A 15,020-nucleotide genomic window follows, 5' to 3' on the forward strand; every position below is an offset into this window, starting at 1 on the left:
AATATTGTACTGCAAATACCCATGAAATACATAAGGCTAGAGATCTCATGGGACATAGAGATAATTGAGTGCCTTGCGTTGGGAATTCTTATAACCAAGTTACTGTAAGCTATTCCACTTCCAACCGTTTGCCATCAACTGCTATATTCATCTTCCTGTGTTCCATACCAAAGGTTTGATGCAGGTAGAATTGTATTCGTTATGGGAGTGTTTTCTGAGTAGATCTCAGCAGCTCAGCTTGGTAAATTAAACTCTTATTTTTCAATTCAATTTTTGTTGTAGCAAATTGGCTGAGGTGCAGCACCAATGTAGGTGTAATCTCCTCACGGTGGTAATGAAGCTGAAGGTGTGTGTTATTTTAGCACATACAAGCTGTGACATCTTGTGTGAAAAATTCTGCAGTACCTTGCTGCTTAAATCTGTAACAGCATACATCATATCATTAATGCTTCTTTGATAACCTTACACAACCTGTTCCTTTTAACTGTTTCTTTCCCAACACCAGCTGAATTTCACCGGTCTTAAATGAGCTAAGTCTTGGCAGATGATCTCTATGGCACAAACAATAAGGTATGCCAACCCTCAGATTTTATATTAACATGTTAACATGGAATATTATAATTTTGGCATGGAATCTACAGAAATTTATGCTAAAAATCTTTTGAATGTGATTTCCTCATTGAAATGACTGAACCTTAGCTATGAAGAATTACCTAACTCACTGCTAAGAATAATTTGGAAGAAATGCTGAAGAATTTCAGAAGTAGTACTCTTCCACTTTCTTAATTCTTAGACAGCCACCAACTTGTTGAAGATGACACATACTTAAGAATGGCATCAATATTATTCACTGAGATAACTTGCTTGGAAAAGAAGTAGCGTTGACATAGCAATTGTAATAATATCAACATCTTCCTAAAGATTTAAAAACCAATAAAGTAGATGCATACAATAGCTCATTTCCAGTGGCCCATTCAAATCCCAATGCATTAGCAAGGGCAAATAAAAATAAGGTAGGGACAAGTGGAGAGGCGATTGTTGGAGTGGAACTGTGTTAAAATGGAAGACTTTGGCTCAACAGGCTTGAACAAAGCAAGTTTCTGATAAGTATCACATATAAAAGTTGCTGGTGAACGCAGCAGGCCAGGCAGCATCTGTAGGAAGAGGTACAGTCGACGTTTCAGGCCGAGACCCTTCGTCAGGACTAACTGAAGGAAGAGTGAGTAAGGGATTTGAAAGTTGGAGGGGGGGGGAGATCCAAAATGATAGGAGAAGACAGGAGGAGGAGGGATAGAGCCGAGAGCTGGACAGGTGATAGGCAAAAGGGGATACGAGAGGATCATGGGACAGGAGGTCCGGGAAGAAAGACGGGGGGGGCAGGACCCAGAGGATGGGCAAGAGGTATATTCAGAGGGACAGAGGGAGAAAAAGAAGAGTGAGAGAAAGAATGTGTGCATAAAAATAAGTAACAGATATGGTACGAGGGGGAGGTGGGGCCTAGCGGAAGTTAGAGAAGTCGATGTTCATGCCATCAGGTTGGAGGCTACCCAGACAGAATATAAGGTGTTGTTCCTCCAACCTGAGTGTGGCTTCATCTTTACAGTAGAGGAGGCTGTGGATAGACATGTCAGAATGGGAATGGGATGATCCTGCTTTCTCTGAATCTCAAGCTACTTGACTGATTTGGATGAACACAACAGCAGGAAGATCTGCGTCCGGTGCTCCCGATGTGGCCTTTTATATATTGGCGAGACCCGACGCAGACTGGGAGACCGCTTTGCTGAATATCTACGCTCTCTGCCAGAGAAAGCAGGATCTCCCAGTGGCCACACATTTTAATTCCAAGTTTCTGGTCAACGCAGCAAGCCAGACAGCATCTCTAGGAAGAGGTACAGTCGATCTCCCAGTGGCCACACATTTTAACTCCACATGCCATTCCTATTCTGATATGTCTATCCACGGCCTCCTCTACTGTAAAGATGAAGCCACACTCAGGTTGGAGGAACAACACCTTATATTCCGTCTGGGTAGCCTCCAACCTGATGGCATGAACCTTGGCTTCTCTAACTTCACCTAATGCCCCACCTCCCCCTTGTACCCCATTTGTTATTTATTTATATACACACATTCTTTCTCTCTCTCTCTCTCTCTCTCCTTTTTCTCCCTCTGTCCCTCTGACTACGCCTTGCCCTTTTCCTTCTCCCTGGGCCTCCTGTTCCATGATCCTCTCATATCCCTTTTGCCAATCACCTGTCCAGCTCTTGGCTCCATCCCTCCCCCTCCTGTCTTCTCCTATCATTATGGATCTCCCCCTCCCCCTCCCACTGTCAAATCTCTTACTAGCTCTTCCTTCAGTTAGTCCTGACGAAGGGTCTCGGCCCAAAACGTCGACTGTACCTCTTCCTAGAGATGCCGCCTGGCCTGCTGCATTCACCAGCAACTTTGATGTGTGTTGCTTGAATTTCCAGCATCTGCAGAATTCCTCGTGTTTGAGGATTTCCAAGTCCATTTGAACCTCTGATTTATGAATTGTCTTACTATTTAGAAAATAGTCTATGTCTTTGTTCCTTCTACCAAATTGTACAACCAGATATTTCACCACACTGTATTCTATCTGTCCATTCTCCTAACCTTGTTTAAGCCCTTCTGTGGCCTCCCTGATCCCTTAAAACTATTTGCCTTTCCATCCTTCTTCATATCATCTGAAAACTTGTCCACAAAGCCATGAATTCCATCATCCAAATCATTGACATATAATGTAAATGAAGCAGTCCCAAAACTGACCCTGGCAGAACACCACTCGTCACAGGCAGCCAATCAGAAAAGGCTCCCTTTATTCCCACTTTTTGCCTCCTGCCAATCCTCTACCTATGCTAGTAACTTTCCTGTAATACCATGGGCTGTTATCTTGTTAAGTCGTCTCATGAGTGGCACCTTGCCAAAGGCCTTTTTAAAATCCAAGTAAACAACTCCCACCAATTCTTGCTTGTATATCCGTTTTGTTATTTTCTCAGAGAATTCTAACAGATTTGTCAGACAAAATTTTTCCTTAAGGAAACCATGTTGATCTATTTTATCATGTGCTTCCAGTCAGCTAAGACCTTATCCTTAACAATTAACTTCCACATCTACCCAAACACTGAGATCAGACTAATTGGTCCATAATCTCCTTTCCTTGTCCTTCCTCCTTTCTTGAATAGTGGAGTAACATTTGCAATTTTCCAGTCCTCCAAAACCATGCCAGAATATAGTGATTCTTGAAAGATCATTACTGATGCCTACACACTTTTTACAGCTACCTGAAGCGTAGTCCGTCTGGTCCAGATGACTTATCCATCTTCAGACCTTTCAGCTTCCCAAACAACTTATCCCTAGTAATCACAATTGCACTCACTTCTGCCCCCGGCACTCTCAAACTTCCATCATACTGCTAGAGTCTTCCACAGTGAAGACTGATGCAAAATATGTATTCAGTTTGTCCTCCATTTTCTTGTTTTCCATTCCTATCTCACCAGCATTATTTTCTAGTGGTCCAATATCTAATCTTGCCTCTCTTTTACTCTTTATATTGTATATCAGAAAACAAATTTTTGGTATCCTCTTTGATATTATTGTTTATCTTACCTTCATAATTCACCTTTTCCTTCCTTATGGCTTTTTAGTTGCCTTCTGTTGGTTCTTAAAGGTTTCCCAATTCTCTAACTTCCCATTAATTTTTGCTCTATTATATGCCCTCTCTTTTGGTTTTATGTTTTTTTACTTTGACTTCCCTTGTTAGCCACAGCTGCACCATTCTGCCTTTAGAATACTTCTTCTTTGGGGTGTATCTGTCTTGCGCCCTCGAATTTCTCCGAGAAACTCCAGCCTTTGCTGTTCTGCTGTCATCCCTAATAGTGTACTTTCCCAATTAACTTTGACCAGCTCCTTTCTCATGCCTGTATAATTCCCTTTACTCCACTGTAATAATGAAGTTTATCATATTTTGATCATTGCCTCCTAAGAGTCCCTTTACCTTAAACTCACTAATCAAATCTGGTTCATTATACAACAAGTAATTCAGAATTGCCTTTCCCATAGTGGATCAATCTCAAGCTGCTCCAAAAAGCCATTTTGTAGGCATTCTATAAATTCTCCAGCACCAATTTAATTTTCCCAATCCTCCTGCCTATTGAAATCCCCTATTGACTACTTTGAAGTGCATTTTTGATCTCCCATTGTAAATTGCAGCCCACATCTTGACAGATGTTTTCAGGACTGCATATAACTTCCATCAAGATCTTTCTACCATTGCAGTTTCTTAACTCTACCCACAAGGATTCTACATTTCCTGATCCTATGTCACCTCTTTCTAAGGACTTGATTTCATTTTTTACCAACAGAGCTTCCCCACCCCCTGTGCCTACCTGCCTGTCCTTTTGATACAACATGTATCCTTGGATGTGAAGCTTCCAACTATAATATTCTTTCAGTCCTGACTTAAGAGATGCCCACATCGTCATATCTACCAATCTCTAACTGCACTATAAGATCTTCTATCTTATTGCATACATTGTGTACATTCAAACATAACACTTTCAGTCCTGTATTCATTATCCGCTTTGATTTTGTCCCCATGTTACACTGCAACTCATTTCACTGACTGCAGTTTAGCTCTGTCATCTGCCTGTCCTTCCTGACAGTAGCACTGCACACTGCATCTAGTAGTATACCAACTGCCATACCCTCAGCCCTACCACTCTGGTTCTCATACCCCCGCCAAATTAGTAAAAACCCTCTCCAACAGCTCTAGCAAACCTTCCCATAAGGATCCTCTTTTGTATCGGTCATACCTTCCCCAGAAGAGATCCCAATGACTCAGTAATCTGAAGTCCCGCCTCCAGCACCAGCCACGCATTCGTCTGTCAATTCATCCTATTCTTACCCTCACTGACACACGGCACAGGCAGCAATCCAGAGATTTCTACACTGGAGGTTCTGCTTTTCAGCTTTCTACCTAACTCCATAAATTCTCTCTTCAGGACCTCCTCCCTTTTCCTACGTATGTCACTGGTGCTAATACGTACCAAGATTTCCAGCTCCTCACAGGCTCTCTTTAGAATGCCATGGGCCCTATCCGAAACATTTCTGACCCTGGCACCCGGGATGCAACATACCATCTGGATGTCTCTTTCATGTCAACAGAATCTCATGTCTACTCTTCCAAATATGGAATCCCTTAACACCTCTGCAGTCCTCTTCTCCCTTCCCTTCTGAGCCACAGCACTGGACACAAGAGCCAGAAACCCAGTCACTGCGGCACTCCCAACAGTATACAAAGCAGTATACTTATTATTGAAGGGAACAGCCGCAGGGGTACTCTGCACTGGCTGTCCACTTCCTTTCCCTCTTCTGACAGTCACCCGGTATATGCTTCCTGCAATTTAGAGTTGACTACCTCCCTGTAGGTCCTATCTATCACCTCCTCAGTTTCCTGTATGAGCCAAAAGTCATTGAGCTGCAGCTCCAGTTCCTTAACATGTTCTGTGAGGAGCTGCAGCTTGGTGCACCCAGTGCAGATGTGGTTATCCGTGAAGCTGGAGGCCTCCCTGAATTCCCACATCACACATAAAGAACATAACTCAGTCCCTGGAGTCATTCTTACCGCACTAACTATGCACTAACAGACAAAGAATGAAGAATGAAGATACTTATCAGAAACAACAGGAATTCTGCAGATGCTGGAAATTCAGGCAACACACATAAAAGTTGCTGGTGAACGCAGCAGGCCAGGCAGCATCTCTAGGAAGAGGTGCAGTCGACGTTTCAGGCCGAGACCCTTCGTCAGGACTAACTGAAGGAAGAGTGAGTAAGGGATTTGAAAGTTAGAGGGGGAGGGGGAGATCCAAAATGATAGGAGAAGACAGGAGGGGGAGGGATAGAGCCAAGAGCTGGACAGGTGATAGGTAAAAGGGGATACAAGAGTATCATGGGACAGGAGGTCCTGGAAGAAAGACAAGGAGGTGGGGGGGGGGACCCAGAGGATGGGCAAGAGGTATATTCAGAGGGACAGAGGGAGAAAAAGGAGAGTGAGAGAAAGAATGTGTGCATAAAAATAAGTAACAGATGGGGTACGAGGGGGAGGTGGGGCCTAGCGGAAGTTAGAGAAGTCGATGTTCATGCCATCAGGTTGGAGGCTACCCAGACAGAATATAAGGTGTTGTTCCTCCAACCTGAGTGTGGCTTCATTTTTACAGTAGAGGAGGCCGTGGATACACATGTCAGAATGGGACTGGGATGTGGAATTAAAATGTGTGGCCACTGGGAGATCGACTGTACCTCTTCCTAGAGATGCTGCCTGGCCTGCTGCGTTGACCAGAAACTTGGAAATCATCATGCAGGACTCCCTAAAGGTTAAATTGCAGGTTGAGTCAGTGGTGAGGAAGGCAAATGCAATGTAAGCATTTAATTTGAGAAGATTAGAATTAAAAGGTAGGGTGTAATGCTAATGTTTTATAAGATATTGATGAGGGTTCACTTTGAGTATGGTGAGCAGTTTTGGGCCCCTTATCTAAGAAAGGATGTGCTGATGTTGGGGAAGTTCATGAGAATGTTGCTAGGAAATTAAAGAATTATCGTATAAGTGTTTGATGACTCTAGGCCTGCATTCACTAGAATTTAGAAGAATGAGGGGAGATCTCATTGAAGCCTATCGTCTATTGAAAGAGCTAGATAGGGTGGATGTGGAAAGGCTGTTTCCAATAGCCTAGGACCAAGAGGCATAGTCTCAGAATAGAAGGACATCCATTTGAAATGGAGATGAGGAGAAATTTCTTTAGCCAGAGGGTGGTGAATCTGTGGAATTCATTGCCACAGGTAATGGTGGAGGCTAAGTTATGGGGCATATTTAAGGCAGAGGTCGATAGGTTCTTGATTTGTTGGAGTGCAAAAGTTCATAGAGAAAAGGGAGAAGCATACAGTTGAAAGGGAAAATGGATTAGCTATGATGAAATGGTGGAGCAGACTTGATGGTTTAAATTGCTTAATTCTGCACCTATTGCTTATGATCTTATGTTCTTATTTACAGAATTCATAGTGCTATAAGCAGCATTAAATTGTGATGTTGGTTGAGGAATAATTGTTCATTAGGAAATCAAGAAAACATGGTCTTTTTCATGGACAATGTAGAACCTTTAAAACAACTTGAGAAGATCATAGTTCAACATCTCATCTGGAAGACAACAACTCTATAAAGGTAGTGCTCCCCTTGTGCTGTGCAGAGGTGTTATTATAGATAATAAACTCATGCTGTAAGTGTGGGGTTCGAGTATACAACTCTAATTAAGAAATAACAGCGCTGATACTGAACCATCTTATGAGTATCATAAAATCGGCTGAGACAAAGTCCCTGCCTTAAGGCTACGCGTTTTATCTCTGCATAGCAACAAGACAGAATTCTTTACATTTTCCATGTGTTTTTTTTCAGAGTCTAACATCTTTGGGGTTCTAATTTTACTATCAGTCATTCTCAGGTGTTGCTTGTTTCCTGGATGTTTCTGTGAAGAATAAGAATTTCAGGTTGTATACAGTATGCATTCTCTGATATTAAATTGAACCATTTGAAGATGTGAACAACAATCAAATCTTGCCCCCTCCTTTCATGCGTATGACCCATATTGCATATGTTGGAGCAGATTTGTGCCAATTTGAAAATTAACAAAATGTAAGTGTGGGATTTTGTTTGCCCTAACTTTCTCATCTCTGCCTTTCAGAGCTAGTTGCTCTCATTCAAAATAATAGATGATAGATGCTAGGAATCTGAAAAGAAAATGCAAAATACTTGAATGACTAATTAGGTGAAGTAGCAATTGTGAAGTAAAAGTTATTGTTCAACTCTTGAAACATCGACTGTTCATTCATTTCCATAGATGCTGGGTTGATGCGCTGAATTCCTCCAGCATTTTGTGCATGTTGCTCTGGATTTCCAGCATCTGCAGAATTACTCATTTATTGTTCAAGGTCGATAGCCTTTAGTTAGTTCCTTGTCAATGATGATTTACAGCACAGCGGTAATGTATAAGAGGAGATTCAACATAAGGCCTCTCACTCTTAACCATACCATTAATCCAAACTCCCACTTGCGGAAGAGTAAATCTACAGATGCTGGAAATCCAAGCAACACACACAAAATGCTAGAGGAACTCAACAGGCCAGGCAGTATCTATGGAACAAAGTACAGGCGACATTTTGGGCCAAAAGCATTGGTCTCGGCCCAAAACGTCGACTGTACTTTTTTCCATAGATGCTGCCTGGTCTGCTGAATTTCTCCAGCATTTTGAGTATGTTACTCCCTTTTACAAAATAACTTTCTTGCTTTACAGTCTAGAATGTGCAGTTATATTCAAACTTGACCTTGAATTGCTGTAAACACGATGAAATCTGCAGATGCTGGAAATTCAAGCAACACACACAAAATGCTGGTGGAACGCAGCAGGCCAGACAGCATCCATAGGAAGAAGCACAGTCGACGTTTCAGGCCAAGGCCCTTTGTCAGGACTAACTGAAAGAAGAGATAGTAAGAGATTTGAAAGTGGGATGGGGAGGGGGAGATCCGAAATGATAGGAGTAGACAGGAGGGGGAGGGATGGTACTAAGAGCTGGAAAGTTCATTGGCAAAAGGGATACAGAGCTGGAGAAGGGTGAGGATCATGGGACGAGAGGCCGAGGGAGAAAGAAAGGGGGAGGGGAGCGCCAGAGGAAGATGGAGAGCAGGCAAGGAGTTATTGTGAGAGGGACAGAGAGAGAAAAAAGAAAGAGAAAAAAAGCAAAAAAAAAATCTGTCTGTTTAGGTACCATATCTGATGCAGATTTTGTTGACTGTGGTTTTCCATATAGACCTATCCTTCGTATTTTGGATGACTTCCATTTCCTTGATGTGTAGCTTGATAATAAATAATAATAAATAAATAAATAAATAAATAAGGGATGGACTTCACTAACACTCCAACCTGGTGGCATGAATATTGACTTCTCTGACTTCCGTTAACGCCCTTCCTCCCATTCTTATCCCATCCCTTATTTATTTATTTATTTGTTTATTTGTTTGTTTATTTTTTTCCTTTTTTTTCTCTCTCTTTTTTCTCTCTCTGTCCCTCTCACAATAACTCCTTGCCTGCTCTCCATCTTCCTCTGGCGCTCCCCTCACCCTTTCTTTCTCCCTAGGCCTCCCATCCCATGATCCTCTCCCTTCTCCAGCCTCGTATCCTTTTTGCCAATTAACTGTCCAGCTCTTAGTACTATCTCTCCCCTCCTGTCTTCTCTTATCATTTTGGATCTCCCCTCCCCCTTCCATTTTCAAATCTCTTACTATCTCTTCTTTCCGTTAGTCCTGACGAAGGGTCTCAGCCCGAAACGTTGAATTGCTGTATTTAACCTCCATTTTATTGCCAGCAGATTATTTTATTTATCATAGTTTCAGTATCTTATTAAACTTTTGTTTTCCTACTTAACCATGTTCTGCAGCGCATTCCACTGAAGAAAGATAATGAAGTCTAGCATGATATGTGTAGGTTGTGTGGCAACCTAATCTATTGTTATGTGTACAAACAAAGAAATCTGTTGCCATGATAACCATTACCAACAGCTTTTGGCCAGTACCTTAGCTGCCATCTTAGGGCCATGCGTGATATGAACAAGCTTTCTGAATAAACAGGACTGAACATGTAAAATCACTGTGTGTGGATAAAAGTTTCCTAAATTGCACATAACTAAATGTAGGGGTTGAACACAAAGAAAGGAAGAATTTCTTCATTTATTCTATTGAATTACCTTGAAAATACAGTGTTTTTCCAAAGAATAAACACAGTATTCAATAATTGTTAGGACTCATTGGCCCAGAAATCCAGTCACATAGCACATACTGTATATGTGGTATGCTGAAATGTTGTGTTTGGTATTGAATTGTGGTGCAAAGTGAGTGTAATTGGGACTTGAAAACAAATAAAACACGTTGATTTAAAAAAAAATTGGTGCTTGAAGAATGCAAGGTACTCATCAGTCCATTGTAGTATTGTTTTCAAAATCCTTCTCCTGCACTGCACTTGCTCTGTAACCATAGGGTTATTCTGCACGGTTTTGCAAGGGGCTGGTGGTCCCTCATGAGCCTTTTTGAGTTCTTCAAGAAAATGCTAAAATAAATTGATGAAGATAGAGCAGTGGATATGATTTATATGGCTTTTAGTAAGGTATTCAACAAGATTCCCCATGGTAGCTCCTTCAGAAAGTCAGGAGGCTTGAGATCCAGGGAAACTAAGGAGCATGAATTCAGAATTGTCTTGCCCACAGAAGGCAGTGGATGGTAGTAGGCAGAGTATATTCTACGTGGAGGACAGTGACCAGTGGTGTTTTGCAGGGATCTGTTTTTTGTGATTTTAATGAGTGACTTAGCTGAGGAAGTGGAAGGATGGGTTAGTAAGTTAGCAGATGATATGAAGTTTGGTGGTGTCGTGGACAGGGTAGAACAGAGGTTCCCAGCCTGGGGTCGATAGCCTCCTTGCTTAATGGTATCGGTTCATGACATAACAAAGGTTGGGAAATGTTGATGTAGAAGGTTTTGTAGGTTACAATGGGACATAGGTAGGATGTAGAGCTGGGCTGAGAAATAGCAGATGAAGTTCAACCTAGAAATGTGTGAAGTGCAAACTTGAAAGCAGAGTTCAAGGTTAATGGCAGGATTCTTAGCAGTGTGGAGGAATATTGAATCCATGTCCATAGATCCCTCAAAGTTGCTGCACAGGTTGATAAAATGGTTAGGTTTCAATAGGTTTCGGAGGGGCGGAGTGAAGTTATGATGGCGCTAAACGGTAACCCTTTGCTTGCATCTTTGGAAACAGCTCTATTTCTATATTTGGTCTCTCTTTTTTTTTCCTTTTCAAGGTCCTTTTGAAGACTCTGACCCGGAGTTACACTCTGACTTTGGTTCTTTGCGGGAGTGGGACCCACTGTCAGGGCCTCACGACCGGCTGCTTTTTGATATCACAAGGATGTGGCCTGGAAGGTTAGCATGCTTTCAGGGTGCCGGGTTTTTGTGGCTCTGGAGATGTGCGGACTCTAGTCCGGTGCCCCTGACTGAAGTGTTGCAGGAAAACATGGAACATCGGGAGCAGCAGGTTAGCTGCGGGGTTGTGTGCCCGCAGAGCTGCGCCTTTCTGGTGCTGACTCTCTGGATGCAGAGCTCGGAAGAAGCGACGTAACAGACTTTTAGCATTGTAAATCAGCGAGTTTTTTGTTGTGTCTCCCCTCTCACTGCGAAACGGTTTTTCCTGAATCAGGGAGAGAGAGAGTCTATAGTATGTCAAGTTACCAGGTGAATGTATAGTTTTTGGAGTACTGTAAGTCTGTGTCTTGGTTGATGCTTGTGGCATGCTTGAGTGCTCAGTGGAGGGAACTGACGCTTTTTGGTGGTGAAAGCGGGGGTGAGGGTGGGGTGTGGTCATTGCCTTGCTGCTGCTTGTGCGTGGGAGGGGGAAGCTGGGGGGGGCGCTTTGGGGTTCTAACTTTTAACTGCATTCATTCTTTGGGACACTCCTCTGTTTTCGTGGATGTTTGTGAAGAAAAAGAATTTCAGGATATATATTGCATATATTTCTTTGACATTAAACGTACCTATTGAAAGTCTGCCTATTGTGCTGTTTCAATGCTGCAAAATGATCTGTCTGGATGATGCATGTGACAATAATAAACCAAGTTACTAATTTAACTTAGCGGCTTGTAATTGATTCCCTAACTGAATATTAGGGACTTAGTTAAAAAACACATAGCAGATTTAGTTCAGTAGAATAATAGGCTCCCTGATTTTCGATCATTATTCAGGTTCTCAGGGGTAGACTGCCCACCAATCCAATTCTCATTCCCAAGATGCACATATGGCCTCCGATTGCTTCTTCCGGTGCAAGAGAAATAGGGTGATATTTCACAGCCATACAATGTAATTAAATCCTAGTGCTTATGTGAGTCTGGGGGGATATCCGGTACAATGGTGGTGTACTCAGATGCAGCAGCCACTTGGGGTCCAATTAAAGGTGCATTTGTAGGACTTGTAAGTCTTTTTTATGACCGCAAGTCACTGCATGTAGTATTAATGCCTTTGCATCTTTGTCCAACTGTAACTTATCCAATGAAATTCTGGTTGACATATTATTTTATCCCATCGACAAATCTGTAAGGAAAGATGTACGGGAAACCCAAATTTGTTTGTTTCCTGGAAAATAACATTGAACGTATATTTTTTTAAATGCAAATACCACATATGGGTTGGGGAGATGGGATGGTGAAGATATGTCTCTACAAAAGGAGGTGAAAGGCACTCCTTCCCTCCACTAGCCAACAGGTCACTCAAGGGCAAGTTGCAGCTCCTATTTATTCTCCCAATCAGGGGCACATGAAGCCATGAGAGCAGATGTTGGATGGTCATATAAGCAACTGGTGCATATCGCAAGTCCTGGTTATGCGACCTTTGACGCCAGGCAGAAAATCTTTGAAGAGTGTTGATAACGACTGGGGTCACCCACCTTGTGAAGACACTGCCCAGAAGAAGGCAGTGGCAAACCATTTCTGTAGAAAAAATGCAAAGAACAATAATGGTCAAAGGCATTGATTGCCCATGCCTCCCTACGACGTGGCACATAATAATAATGATGAAACTCTGCAAAATTCTTCAATATTCAAGGTCCCTGGAATTATCATGAGAAGGATTTGTACGTTGGTGTTGTGGTGATGGAGAAGCCTCAAAGGTCCAAAGAGGAGGGAGGAAAAGCCAACAGATGGATGGTGTATGGACATTTATAGGTGCTGTGCAGCACTGCAGCAGGTTTTATGGTTGGCTGCTGAGATGTAATTGTCCAGATTGTAGAGGGAGAGATTTGGGAGGTCAATATCAGGTTCAGGGTGTGGAGGTACATTGTAATACCATGGATACTGCTGAGGCACGAGAGAGATCTGCCAGGAGTAATAAGTTACCAATCTGAGGGGCAGCTTGACAATGACAGACTCTAAGGGCTGTAATGGCACTGACTTCGCCGGACTATCTATGCATTAGTGAGTTGAGGACAGTTAAATGTTGCACCTAGCAAATGCTTAATTTTCTTTACTGAATAACTTTCATGAGAATTGACCTACACAGTGGAGAAAATTGTTCTTCATGGTAGAATAGCTTGGAAATGTAGACTTCAATAAAATTATTCTGTTCATGACAAACATTACTGTAACATAATACCAAATTATTTTGACATATGGCAGAATAAGTTTCAGAGATGTTACATGGGATCTCACAGATGTATACAAACATTCATGACTCTTTCCAGATAAAATGTTGGAAAAAGAATCATCACAGACACCATAACAGCTCACACATAATATATAATAGAACCCACAGCATGTGAGCGTCTGCTGGATCGTTCAAAATAGTATTAGATAGGTATATGTGGAAAAATAACTTGTATGAATACAGGTAACCTTCTCATCATTTTTCTCCAGTCCTGATGAAGGGCTGAAATGTCCTCTGTTTACTCTTCTCCATAGATGCTGCCCGGCCTGCTGATTTCCTCCAGCATTCTGTGTGTGTTGGTTGTAAAGAACGAGTGGATGTAATTGAACACAGAACTACAGTGTGTCATCATGGACGTGATGGGCTGAATAGTTTCCTTTGGTGTTACAGCAAATCATGTTCTATAATATTACATACAGTATCTCAAAAATGGACAAATCTAGGGTACACATATAAATCATAACCAAATGAATGAAAAGATGAAGAGGCTTTTTAAAAATGCAGATGATTTTAGTGTAGTCGTTTTCATGAAATTTTAAAGCCTCTATTAGCTTCATGTTTCAAACAATATACCCTTTTTATCATATACTTTATTACCGCTTTCCCAAGTTCAATTTCTGCACTAGCCTCAGTTGCAAATGCATCTCAGCATCTTCACACCCAATATAGGTGTTTTTCACACCTATTTTCAGTAAATGAATAGACATCTAATTACATTATCATAGCAACAGGAATTGGCTATATTCTCCTCCAATTACATCAATTAAGCTAATGAATAATGCCCATTAGTGTAATTACCCAAATGCATACATTAGCTATGACCTTTCTGTTGATCATCTTCATCCTTTTGTGCATCTCATTGCTATATCCACCTTCAGAGCCCTCCATAAATTGTATCCCTTTGATTCCACCTTTTTTCTTGGATATCCCACCTAATTTGCTTGTTTGCTTGGATGTATTTCCCAAGCATGTTCTGTGGAATGTTCTGCAAAACTATAGGTGCCATATCGACGTATAATATATTATTATAAATGTGGTTCTGGCTTCCTCCCTTCCTTTCCAGTTGTGATAAAGGGTCTTGGCGCAAAAAGTAGACAGTTTATTCCTCTCTATTGATGCTGCCTGATTTGCTAAGTTCCTCCAGCATTCTGTGTGCGTGTTGCTTAAAAAAAAACATTATTCTTGTATCTGAAATCCAAAATTTTGCTCGATCTTTTCAGCTGCCAAAGTGAATTTTATAGTTTTATATAGGCCACCACTCTGCACCAGAATTTATGAATATTTGATAATATATGGACTAATCGGCACCATGAATTTACTGCATATAACAGACATCGCTTGAAGAGATCTTCAAACAACAAAGAGAGCCAAAAAATTGGAGCTGATCCGCCTGTCATCAGGAAGATCAAATGTGCTCTTGAGGGAATTCTGAAGATAATCCATTTTACCAGGAGGCTGTATGGATTTGAAGGAACGAGCCATAAGGAGAAGTTGGATAAACTTGGATTGTTTATTCTGGAGCATCAGAGGCCAAGGGAAGGCCTGATGGGTTTATAAAATTATGAGAAGCATAGATAGGGTAGACAATCAGAATCGTTTACACAGGTTGGAAATGTCAAACATCAGGGCACATACACTTAAGGTGTGAGGGGGAAAGTTTAAATGAGTTGTAGAGTCCAAAGCTTTTTACTTACATTCAGTGATAGGTGCTAGAAACCGG

The sequence above is a fragment of the Mobula hypostoma genome, chromosome 5, assembly GCF_963921235.1.
Source record: "Mobula hypostoma chromosome 5, sMobHyp1.1, whole genome shotgun sequence".
In the NCBI taxonomy this organism is placed as follows: Eukaryota; Metazoa; Chordata; class Chondrichthyes; order Myliobatiformes; family Myliobatidae; genus Mobula; species Mobula hypostoma.